Genomic DNA, 13,677 nt, shown 5'->3' on the forward strand with positions numbered 1-13,677 from the left:
ACAAAAAAAAGTACAGCAAAAAACAAAGCAAACCATGCTAGGAAAATGATCCTCGGGCCTAAAACACTCAAAATATCAACTATAGAGCAAAAATGCCAAAACTATGATAGAAAGAGCTACAACAAAAGAAAGTACTGCCGAAAACAAAGCAAACCATGTTAAGATAACGATCCTCGAGCCTAAAACACTCAAAATATCAACTATAGAGCAAAAATGCCAAAACTATGATAGAAAGAGAAGAGGCCAAAAGTGAAGAAAAAGGACTACATTTCTAAAAATTACACAGAACTAGCTTTCCAGAAATATAAAGTTTTCAAAAAACAGGCATGGGACGCAAAAGATATGCATGCCGGAGTCAAAAATAGGACATCAGACTTCAACTGAAAAAATGAGAAATAAAAAAGCATCAAAACTCAAAAATACCTACATGAAAATCTCTGTCTCGGAACCAGCTTTCCGGTGCTTCTTTCGGATCAGAAAAATACCTCCGTATGCAAAAGTTATGGCAAAAAAACTACAAGTAGGTCTAAAAGCAAATCGAGAGAGGTGCATGTAAGGGCTGATGCAGCGCTGACCTCATGGTGACGTTAGCAATTTAAGGCATTAAATTTGACGGCCTGTTAGTCGTTGCCGCAAAAAAGGATGCCACGTGGCATCGCCACATGACAGTATGGTAGATACGTGGCAGGGGCCACGTGGCAATGGGCCACATGGCACGCCTGCCACGTGTCAGTCACAGGACGCGGCAGAAGACGCCACATGTCGCTGACTATGCAATAAACGCTGCAGAGCTGGCGCTGACTGGAGGCGAAGCTGTCGGAGCGGCGTTGGCGGAGGACCCGGCCGAGGTGGCCGCAGGGGCGGCGGAAACAGAAGCAGTGCCGGCTGAGGGTTGGGGAGCCGAGCGGCACGGGCGGTGCCTGAGTGGCTCGCAGGCGGCGCCGGGCCGCAGCGGCTCTGCGGCGGTGCTGCCGGGGGCAGCGGCCGGCGAGTTGCGCGGCAGCGGTGCTGCGGTGGCCGCTTGACGGCGCTACAAAATTTAAATTAAAAAAAAAAAAATCGTCGAGATCGTCTGTACGATCGTACGGAAGGGTCTGCTAGTAAAAAAAATTGCCTCCTGGAGCTCTGTCTCCAAATTTGACAAGTTTTAGATGAATCCTGACTGCAAACGGTGTTCCGAATCCAATGGTGATGTTCGTTTGGGCTCAAAGTGCTCCAAAAAAATGCTGATCCCCCGATTTGAAGAAAAAATGCACAAACAAACTAGGGTTTGTGACTTCAAATCATGGCTTCAAAATTTTTTCAACGAAGCTGCAGCAGGAAGGCTCTGATACCATGTTGGAATCTGAAAAGATTAATAACCCAAAAAACTAGTGCAAAGAGTAAATATCTAAACTATGAATGCAAATGATACAAAATCAAAATAACATCATAGAGTTAGTCTCCAAGAGAGTAATGCAAATGCTGGAAGCAAAATAGCATTAAGAGGATGCAAAAACAATAGATATATAAATACAAGCCAAGTAGCATGCTTATATAGGCTAGGAAGAGGGAGGAGGTGGCAACACCAACCAATGAGGAGCAACCATCTATCGGACTAAAGATAGCAAAGTATCTTCCCAAGATAGCTAATGGATGCTCACATGTAGGAAGGTGACACCTCACAACCATTCACCTAATAAGACATGCTTTATTAACCTAAGCGAGATTATTAAAAGTGTAGGAAAAATTTAGCAAAATAGAAAAAATAAAAAACTACACTAACAAAACTCACTCACTCACAATAAGTAACATGAATGATGAAGGTATCATACTTTAAGCTTCATAGTAACAAAAAAATGACAAGAAATATCAAAGTGTTATGGCATGAATTTATAAGGTCTAAAAGACTATTCAATAAGATATTATTAAAAATAAAGTATTATTTATATTTTTTAAAAGAAAAAAAGAAAGGAAATTAAAAATAAAATACCTAATAATATTTTTATACACTATTCAATATTCTAGAGTGAATTTTAGATTTTTAAATGGATTACTATTAGAAAAAATTCATGTATTTAAGTTGGTGGAGAAGAAAACTAATATGATTATATTTAAAAATAATTTGATTCTTTTCAAAATTATATTTTTTAACAAGTGATAAATAGTTGATTTTTAAAAAGAAACTTAAATATATCATTTTTAAAGAGAAGAGATTCAACCTCCCTAAATAATTTTAAATCAATAAAATAATGTGTTGAGAAATGTTAAATGTTATTTTGAAAAATTAAAATTTTCAAAAATACAAGACAATAAGTGTAAAATTTTAAAGCAGAAAAAAATTACTAATACATGATTTAAATAAAAGTATTTCTCTAAACTAATCTTTTTTCACTAACCAAATACTATAAAATTCAAAAAAAAAATCTTAAAATTCAAAAATTAATTTCTAAAACATGACTAACAAAGAAATCCTCTCTTTCTTCACCACAACTTTAATGAGCTCTCAAGAATTATGTGTTTGATGGTGTATCTCTTTGAACTGAGGAGACAAATTTTAACCATCAACGACTGTCCCTATTCAAACAAGAGTTGTAGGGTAGCCAAGTTCTTGCCAAAGATTGGTAAAAGAATTTTGTTTTGCTCCATTTTCTTTTGGAGTAATAAAGGAAAGGAAATATAATGATTCAATTTCAAGCACTAAGTTTCAGAAGGCTCCTCATTAATTTCACCACAAGCAAAGCCATTTAGATATGTTGATAAGAAGAAGAATCTTAGGATAAGAAGAATAACCATGACAAAATTATTGATGCAAAAAAATTTCAAACATCAAATTAATCTTTTTTAAGCCTAACAAACATAGCCAGTATGTGGAGAGCATGGTCTATTCATGTAATTAGCTTACTATGTAATTAGCTTATAGACATAGAATTTCACTCGAGACATGAAAGCTATACTCAAAATGCTAGCACTAATAATATAGCCTCATGATGTCTCTTTTCATGCTATACAATGTCTTGGTCATGGTGTTGGACTAGCTTGATCTGCCTAGGTAAATAGATTATAGAGAAAGATTGTTGCATAAGGAACATAATTGTGTGCCTATTATTTAGATGATGCAAGCATATTTTTACATATGAAACATGGAAGTTATGATAAAGACACTACTTCTTATTAAAATAGAGGCTTAAGAAGATGTTACTTGAGGAAAAATCATTTTGATGCCATTGGATGTCCTAATTACAATGCTAACTTAACTGAAGTTTGCCATGCTAAAAAAAACACTATTTTGAGTTTACAAAAAATAATAATTTCATTAAATGCCAATGATATAAGCCCTAGAACAAATATTTCAGAAATGACATATTGGACACAAACTAAGCCCATGATGTAAGTAATTTTAGAAATTACCTGGATTAAACATGAGCCAAACTTCACTACGCAACTCAACACTAAATTCAGGCAAGCTTTAGATACTATGTTTGTGTCAAAATATTGTTTATGATTTTAAGATCGCAAAAGTGGAGGAATCAAACCTTAGCTTTAAGTTCCACAAGAAAAATATCAACCACCACTGAAGATTGGACATAATATGTATCAAAAGGAGAGCACCCAAAGCTTACAAAAAATTGAGGATTAAAGCATCTCTTGTAGGAAAATGTTTCTGTATTGAAACCTTACCTTTTTTGGTTAGAGAAACCTACACATATGAAGCTGCAAAAAAATTTATATGGAATCCTTGAAGATTGTAGAATTTCCTATTCTCTAGTCTTGGATATTTACAAGGTGGCTTTGTGTTTGCTAAGGTCCAACTAAGTTTCCCAGCTAAACATTGCATTTTGTTTATGTTTCCCTCACATCTTCCTACTCTATCATCCACACATGACGACTTTAGTGAATTTGGATTTCTAGTACCAATTTCTATTTCCATTTGCTGGAAGTTTTCAATTCCTCTACATGCTTCTTAAGTTGTTGTAGATATTCTATGGCATCTTCTAAGATTTATGCCTTATCCATTTGCATTCATATGTTTTGACATAATAAGTACATGTAAGAGGTAATACAACAAATCTTGAATCTTTAGAGATAGGTTTTGACATGCTTAAGCAAATGGATTTTCAAATCCTTGACACACAAGCACATTTCAAAAATCTAGAGCAAGTTATAAGGTGTTCAGTGTTTGTGTATCCTGGTTATGAATTCATATCCATGTGAAAGAGTTATGTCACTTTAAAAAAGAAAACCAAAAAAACTTTGAAATTCAGATAGGTAAAAAACACTCCAAAATTATAAATTCTAAACAAAATGCCCTTCAAAGCCTGCAACGTTGGGACTTGCTAATGAGTTCAAAAACAAAATATGGTCTTAAACTTTTAAGTACATTTTTTCTAGTGAAAAATCTGTAATGCAAACAAACTATTTTTTTTCAAGATGGTTTGAACTTTCAAATGCCAAAATTTAGTTTATAGTCATATTTCATTCAAACATAACAAAAGCTCTACCAATGAAGAATATAACCTATGATCTCAAACATAATTTGACAAAAGGGTCTTTACCTTGGTTACAAAGGGAACTAGAAACCAAAGAGTGAAAATCTTCTCATTTTAATTTTCTCTTCGCTTCTGCTTAGCAAGTACATGACTAATTCCTAGATCATCCTACAAATTCTGTGAATAACTACTTTGCTATCAATGTCATCTTTTGTGATAACAAGGGGAATTTTTTCTTTGTATCTATTATGAAAATAACAGATTCCAAGCAGGACCTTTTCCAGTAGACTCTGGAGGGCAATCACTGCTTTTCCATTTGGTAAAACAACCTTGACGAACAAGTTGTGGGTGCCTATTTTTTGTTGGTTTTGGATTAATTGCCCCCAAATTTGTCAATTCACTGGCTTGTTACTCTAGTATAGTGGACAATGTTGGAGAATAGTGAGTGTCATCCAATGATCGAGGTGCTAATTCTAGGATGGTATCAACACAACCACTTGAATTTTGATCCAATCCCAGAAGGACATGCATCTCAAGCTCTAATTAATTGCATAGATAAGGGTCAACAATGGACTGAGATATACACTCACTTGAAATACTAGACACTTGTAGTCCACGATTCATCTCCTCCTGCATATAAGCTCAACTTTCAAGTGAGGTTGGATCTACATTCACATGCTTACCATTTTACTACTTGTATAGAACCTATAAGGAATCATTCCTACCTGCCAAAGAAAATTTAGGACCAACAATTTTAGAATAACTTTCAAGATGTGTTATCTTTTCTATCAGATGTTTGCAAATGGAGTAACAAATCTTTGGAATTTGGTAAAAATTGTCCACATACAAAAATTTGCACCAAAATATAAACCTTGGAAGTCAAAACAATTTGGGTATTGCTTATTTCATAATTTGTACAACAAAATCTTAAGTTGAATTTAAACCTAGGAACTAGATTGTGATACTTGAATTGATGTCATTTGTAGAAAAATTCCATGCATGAAGCACTCAATCACTCGTTACGACATATAGCCTTGCTTGTGTTCTCCACAAAACCAAGATATTTGTATTTGCCTCGCCTCAATTTTTTTTTGATATGTCTATTTTTTGAAAATATGGCTAGGCTTTCTCAATAGCCATTCATTGCTCTCTTTCCCCTTTTCCCTCAGCCTTCACTACGTTTAAAGTAGTATGTAAATGTCAAAGTTTAAATAAGGCATGTGGACCCCTGAAATATTGTCATCTTGTGCTTGGAAGGAGTGATTTCAAAATATAATTGCATTTCTAACAATCTGCCCTCCACTTTGATAATAGTGTTTTTTCTGTTGTCATTATATAGAAATAAATTTGTACACCTTCTGCAAGACCAATCCGAAGAGTACAAAGTATTTTTTTAATATAAGTTTTAGTTAAAAAAATTAGTAACCTAATCATAAAGTATAATGGCAAAATAACAAATACATTCAATCTGTGAGCATTTTAATTGGCCCAATAAATAAGAGTGAAAATACACTTTCAGCCACCTACTAAAAACAATATTACCTCATCAAAACCTATGTTGAAATTCGTCCATATGGCACGATTGTATTACATGTGTTGCATGCCATTAGTACCTGCATTCCTATTTTTTTTTAATCAAATACAACAACTCCTGGCTACTAGAACGCCTCTATATGTATTGCACCTTGCTGACAATCTAAAATTAAATATCACTTATTGTGCCTTCTCATGCCTCGTATTGTGCATAGAGAAACTGAAAATCTATACTGCCTTTGCTTTCCCTAATGGAGATTTGCCAACGCTTACAAATTAGAGGGGAATGTTAAAGGTCAGACATCTTTTGGTTGTAAATTTTGTATAATAGTTGGGTAAAAATAGATCAAACAATGTTATTGGTTGTTAGGAGAATGTTTAATCACCATTTAAGAAAATGCCTTGGCAATAGTTTTGCCATGGTAGGAACTAATAAGATACCAGATTGAAATTGGGGCAATTTTAGTAGTATTAATAACTACAATATCATGTCATATAGGAAAAAAGTTGAAGGCTATTGGAAAGAGTCTATGGATAATGTATTGCTATAATTAAAAATAATAAAACCAAATGATTTAGAATCCTCAAAAAATAATTTATGTCTATTGTAGTCAATACTAGATCATTATTGATGGAAAGCAATGTTAAAGGCTATTGTGTGTGTACTGTTGGGCACTATGCAATTAGAATCTATGCATTAGGATGAAGATTCTTCTTGTGAATGTGTAAGAAAAGTTAAAGTTTCAAGAAACTATAATAAAAAGTTTAGTATACAATCATATGATATTCTTGAATGTCTTACATAGTTGCAGGTTCTATGGCTAAATGTAGAGTACTAAAAGATTAAATATTGTAGACATTTAATGTTGTTTTTCTCTTTGAATAAAGAAATAAGTTACTTCGATGTCAAGACAAACTCATTAAAAAACCTTCATGTTTTTTGGATGCTTAAATGTCCTGCCTTTTGAATCAAAACCTAAATAAGATTGATACTTACAACATTCAATCTACAACTCAGTTAAATACAAATTACAACAAATAAATTATGAGAATTAGTCATCTAATGATCAGCTTCCCCAATCTGCCCTCTTCTAGAAATTTGTTGGAATAGTTGCCATCTCTATTCAATCAACTTACTATCAAATTTATGTCAAAGGCATGAACTAGAAAACCCTAGCCACTGTGGAACATTTGTCTAACATGCACAATGCCACTAGAAAATTTGGAAGACACACATTACAACCTCTTTCTATGATAATTTTTAGAGTGAGAAATGTAAAATACTACTAGGAAAAAGGACCGGCACCAATGAGAAAAAAGATATTAAATTAAAAAAATTTATCTTAATAAAAAATATTCTAACAACCATAGGATAATAAGATTATTTTGTTGATTTCATGCATTCCAAAGCAACAACTAATACAAATTGAACAGTCAAAAACTATAGTCTCTACCTATTTATAGGCGAGACTAATAATATTGATAATATAATTTAGGACTAAGTTTATATCTATATCTCAAACTTGATAATACAATGACTTCAATTTGTTAGATTTTGTATAGATTATAAACCAATTTGGTGTTGATGTAAATGTGTTGGTAAAATTCATGGTTTAAACTCTTTTTAACAAGTTGTAGAGTTATGAGATATAGGTTCCTAGCTTGCTTTTATCTATATAAAATGCTTTGAATCTTTCATTTAGTCATTATGCTAGATGAATATTGAATAGGGGAGAGGACCTTGTACTTGAACATGTTCCAATAGTTGTGATAGGAGTTGTTCACTTGATACCTACACTTATTGACTTAATGTCCAATTTTTTTGACATCATTGTACTAATACTTGTGACTTTAAAGTTGTTAGTACAATGCTAACTACCCAAAATTGAATAAAATGTATCCTAAGTTATACAAATTAACCAATGATGTGACACCACATCAGTTGTTCAACTATGGGTACCCTTTATGCATGACCATTGGTCTCACTTTTTTTTTTTGGTTGTTTTGGACAACTTGGCAAAAAGCAATATGATGTGGCATCATAACGGGTGACATGGACTTGAAACCTTAGTTATAAGTAAATGAGTTGCCAAGTAAGATACTGTAAAAAATTGAGAGGGATTTGAAATTTTTAATTAGGGTTTTGATAAGCGCAAAGTTAGGGTGTTCAAGTAATGGGTCCTCTCCCCCACCTATTATCCCTCTTCCCTAGGAAGTTAGTTGCCTTCAAGAAGAACTAGAATGCTCAGGGCATGTTCTCATTGCTACTGGTATTTAGGAAGAAGATTGCACTTGACAACCCTTTGCATCCCTACATACACAATGGATGACTCGGGCGACTACATGGAATCATATTTTCATTGTTCCTCCAGTGCCAGTGTTTTAATTGGGTCAAGGTGCTGATGTATCATATGTATATGGGTAGGGTTAAATCACACTATTATCCAACTAAGACATGCACGCGATGGATCCAAACTATTGCATATTGCCCTAATTATAGGTGGCAACTAGGGAATCAATTCGTAGACAAAATGGCTAGTTGGGTTGGGTCCAATCCAATTCATAGCTATTGGTAGTGCTCTTATTCATAGTGGGGGAAATAAAAGAAATGGCACATTGATAAATTGATTAAAGAGCCAGTTCAATTGAATCATTGGATTTGGATCAACATATTATTCATTTGGGGTTGAGTTTGCCAAATGATTATTTTATTTATTCTCGCTAGAGATGGAAATGGATATTTCATTGGAATTATTTCTTCTTAACCACAACAGTATCATTTTAAATTGTTCAAATTAATGTACCTTACCCACTCCTCTGTAAGCCATGTCAGTAATAATTGTTCATATAAGTAGAAGACTTCATTACCACTATTAAAAAAACATCCCACTTAAAAAACTATTAGGTTAATACTGATTTGGATGAGAAAAAAAACATTTGGCAATGTGTTCGATGTTTATATAAATATGCACGAGAATGTAACCAAAATGACTTTCCTAAAAATTAATTATTTAAAAACATGCTTAATCAAATGATATTCTAGACTTAGCAAAGAGACAAAAGATTTTCTACATTTGACAAGTGAACAAGCATTCTTAGACAAGTGCCAATGACAACATTTAAGAATGTTAAAGCTCATTTCAAAGATGGACACAATTTAAGGTTTCTAGTGACATCCAAACTATATATTTAGTCCAAAACTAATAGAGAGTTTGGAAATCATATGTTCACAATTTATTATAAAAAACTATTGTGACATTCTGATTTATTGAAATCAACAACTTCAATTGGCTAGAAGTTTAAATCTTTGAGCTTAGTAGCATAATTGTACAATACAACATTAAAATTTTGGGTATTTATGGTTAAATATATTATTTATATGTTAATCTAAGAATATATGTGATTTATTATTATTTTAAATGATCTAGAGAAAGAACATTTGTTTTGAATCTAGAGGTATCTCAATATTATTTACATTATTGATAGATTTTGTTTCAATATTATAAAATATTGAAATGAGATAAAATAAAGAATAATTGTTTACAATTAAGATTAAAATTAGTAGTAAAAAATAATTCAAATTTATTGGTTATTTTAGAAGCCTAGACAATTAACAAATACTTTGAATTAAAATTTATAGTTGTGATATTTCTGTCAGGATTTAACGATGTAGTATTTTAGTCAAACTCATTGACCCATATCACACATGAATCCATCGCTCGTGAGAATAAATGGAACACTTAGCACTCATTGGATCTAGGTGATGCTCACATAGGTGAAGCACATGGACTTCCCAGGAGGTCACCCATCCTAGTATATACAATTATAATTATGTATTTTTAAAAAATTAACACTTAAGTTAATATTACTTCAAATTATGCCAATAGTGGCATGTTGTGATGGTTAAGCTGTTACGTTGTTATCCTTGCCATCAAGGTTCAAATCTCATGGGGATGAGGTCCCCCGTTTGTGGCCTCACTGGTTCATAGCTCCAGGTCAAAGCGTTTACCCCTCTCAAAAAAAAAATATTACTTCAAATTATTTCATTAGATTATATAAATTATATTTGTTTTAGTTTTAATCACCAAAGAATAATATTAAAATATCTATAATATATAAAATATAATAAAATAATAGTAAATATTTGATCAAATTTGATATATTATTAATTCTTTTTAATATTTTGTTTCCAAAGTAAATACCTTAGTAGCATTCTACATTTCAAATATTACAAGGTAATATATTCTAAAAAAATTTCACCTCATAAATTACAAATTACTATTGGAAGCTAACAATAGCTTGAGTAAATTGTTTCAATCTTCTTTATTTAATGAGAACAAAATTTTGAGTACCATGAGAAGGTTATAAATTATGTTACTTCATATTTAAATGAGAATACTTATTCTCAATTTTACACTTTACACCTTGTTAACTTGAAGAAATGGTGTTCTTAATTTTTCTGATAATATAATTATCATTTCTACTCCATCCAATATTAAAAAAATGTCTACTTGAAAATAAAAATATTATAATAACAAATTTTAAAAAAAAGTAGTATATCTCAATATTATTTACAATATTGATAGATTTTGTTTGAAAATGAGATAAAATAAAGAATAATTGTTTATAATTAAGATTAAAATTACTAGTAAAAAATAATTCAAATTTATTTATTATTTAAAAAATCTAGACAATTAACAAATACTTTGAATTAAAATTTATAGTTGCGATATTGCTATCAAGATTTAACTGTGTAGTTTTTGAGTCAAACTCATTGACCCATATCACACATGAATCCATCTCTTGTGAGAATAAATGGAACACTTAGCACTCATTGGATCTAGGTGGTGCTCACATAGGTAAAGCACGAGGACTTCTTAGGAGGTCACCCATCCCAGTATATACAATTATAATTATGTATTTTAAAAAAATTAACACTTAAATTAATATTACTTCAAATTATTTCATTAGATTATATAAATTTTATTTTATTTTATTTTTAATCACCAAAGAATAATATTAAAATATTTATCATGTATAAAATATATTTTATATATTATAAAATGTATAATAAAATAATAGTAAATATTTGATCAAATTTGATATATTATTAATTCTTTTTGATATTTTATTTCCAAAGTAAATATCTTAGTAGTATTCTACATTTCAAATATTACAAGGTAATATATTCTAAAATTTTGTCATCTCATAAATTACAAATTACTATTGGAAGCTAACAATAGTTTGAGTACATTGTTTCGGTCTTCTTTATTGAGAACAAATTTTGAGTACCATGAAGAGAAGGTTATGAATTATGTTACTTCATATTTAAATGAGAATTCTTATTCTCAGTTTTACACTTTACACCTTGTTAACTTGAAGAAATAGTGTTCTTAATTTTTGTTATAATATAACTATTATTTCTAATCCATTCAATATTTAAAAAAAAAGGTCTACTTGAAAATGAAAATATTATAATAACTGAATTAAAAAAATTTATGTAATAACAATAGTATAATTTGGTATCTTATGATATTTATAATACAACATTATTTAAAATGTAAGGAGATATAGGGAGGGTTAAGGGGAGAGATGCAAGGGGGCCTTAAGATGAATAATATGATGATAGAAGGTACTAATGAAAGATAGAGAGGGAAAATCGTGAGGAGTGCATGTATGTATGAGGGAGATAAATATGAAGGGAAAGGAAAAGAAGAAGGAAGCGGGAGGGAGAGATATAGAGAAAATAAAATATAGATAGTGCAAGGTGAATAATATAGAAAGGGGTAAGATAAGATAGAGGTAATGATGGAGAAAGGAGTGTACGTGTGTAGGAGAAATATATAAAGGAATGCCAAGAAGTTAAATAAGGAGAAATAGTGTATATATATGTATATGATAAAGAGGGGTATGATAAAAGACAGATAAGGAGGGAGAAACAATTGTCCATATGTGTGAATAAGAAAGATATAAATACGTGTGAATAAGAGATATATAGATTGTTGCAGGGAAGTGGACAGAGATATTTTATAAATAAATATTTAAGAACATCGTCAAAAAGTATATAAGACTATCAGCTTAAACGTTGCATCGTTTAAAGATGCAAGTGCTAGTAGTAAGAATGATATTTTCATAGAGAAAGAACATGGACAAGTAAGAATAATCCAATCCAAACAATGAACATGGATATAGTTGAGTGTGGATATTCACAAAAATCAAGACTATCAAATTGTAAAAAAAAAAGAAAATGAGCAGGAATACTATTTGAATGCTCATCATGCATTCACAACTCAAGGTGTTCTTGCAACCAACTCTCCAATTTATATAGATGAAGAAATCTACAAAAATCTTAAGAATATTTCTTTATAATTCCCTCCATAGTATGACATACAAGGATCTAATATCCACATGATCAAGAAACTGAAAGGGGGCTTAGACAAGGACAAGTCACGATCTAGAACTTATATTGTGGGTAGTTGAAATAATGCAAAGACAAGGATTTGAACCTCAAATTTTAAATTATCTTTGCATTCTATGGGACATTATGAAAAGCATATGTTTCCAACCCATATTTTTCTACTTCCATATAAAATCATGAAAAGAAGAATGTGTTAGTGAGAAAAAATTGAGCTGCCAAAGAAGTGACTAGAAAAGGAAGTAGGAGTGTGGTTTACATAATTCCCAAGAGTTGATAATGGATTACCATTTTATGGTGTGTCAATGCTTTTGAAAAAATAATTATGGGTTTCTTGTTTAAAGGAAAGAGTAAATTGTAGAATTATCTCCAAATGAGAAATAGGAGATTGCATGATATCCCAACCCTGTGTGTGGATGACCAAGGAACACTTCATGAATTTGTTGCACCACTTTATGTGGACTATTATGGGTGTCATTCCACCCACCAATAAGAACTTTCTAATCTTTTATGGTCATAGTAGCTACATTGCAATCACAAACATCCAAAAGTAGCTATATTGTAGTCATAATCATTTAAAAGGCAAGGATATTAGGTATTGATCTACCGACATTGTTGGCTCATACTCTCACAAACTATGATCCCTTTAAGTTAGGTTTTTTTTTTCCATCATTGTTTTTGAATTAGCATCATGGTTGGCATTGTTCCCAGTATAGAAAGTATAAGGTAAAACCAACAAAAATAGGCAACAAATATCGAACAAAAGCATTGTCAAATTCTAACATTATAGAAGGGATTAGAAGAAATAGGATATGTCCCCTTAATTTGTGCTCCTTGAGGACAATAAAGGCATAAAAAATTTCCAAATTGGTGATGTGGAAGATGCAAAGGCAACACAAAACATGACAAGCCTATTGTATATAATATTGCTCAACTCTACTAGTTTGATTCTAATGAAGGAGTCAGCTTTGGTGAGATGCCTCAAAACATGGTGAAAAGTAATATTAACAATATGGAGGATATTATTTATCTTCCTACTCAATAAATACTGCCTCTGTGGTTGGGAAAGGGGAAATGAATCTAGGTGTTGAACTATCAATTTCTATTAGCCACCAACAACTACCTTGCTAGAAGTGGTACATTATTATGTTGAATGTACCATATTACATAGTATTTTGATGGAAACTTGACACTATCAAAAGGTTTTGGGACTGAGAATGAGAAAAACATATTCACACAAGTAAGTGAGACTTGGGGTTA

The 13,677-nt window shown here is 31.7% G+C and overlaps 1 pseudogene; it reads right to left on the reverse strand.

Moving 5' to 3' along the window:
- Window positions 1-3,509: 3,509 nt before the first annotated feature.
- LOC149566322 (uncharacterized) overlaps window positions 3,510-13,677 on the reverse strand; it is an 82,195-nt pseudogene continuing 72,027 nt past the window's right edge.

Source organism: Cupressus sempervirens, chromosome 3 (assembly GCF_028749045.1).
Source record: "Cupressus sempervirens isolate cs-2001-9-10 chromosome 3, ASM2874904v1, whole genome shotgun sequence".
In the NCBI taxonomy this organism is placed as follows: domain Eukaryota; kingdom Viridiplantae; phylum Streptophyta; class Pinopsida; order Cupressales; family Cupressaceae; genus Cupressus; species Cupressus sempervirens.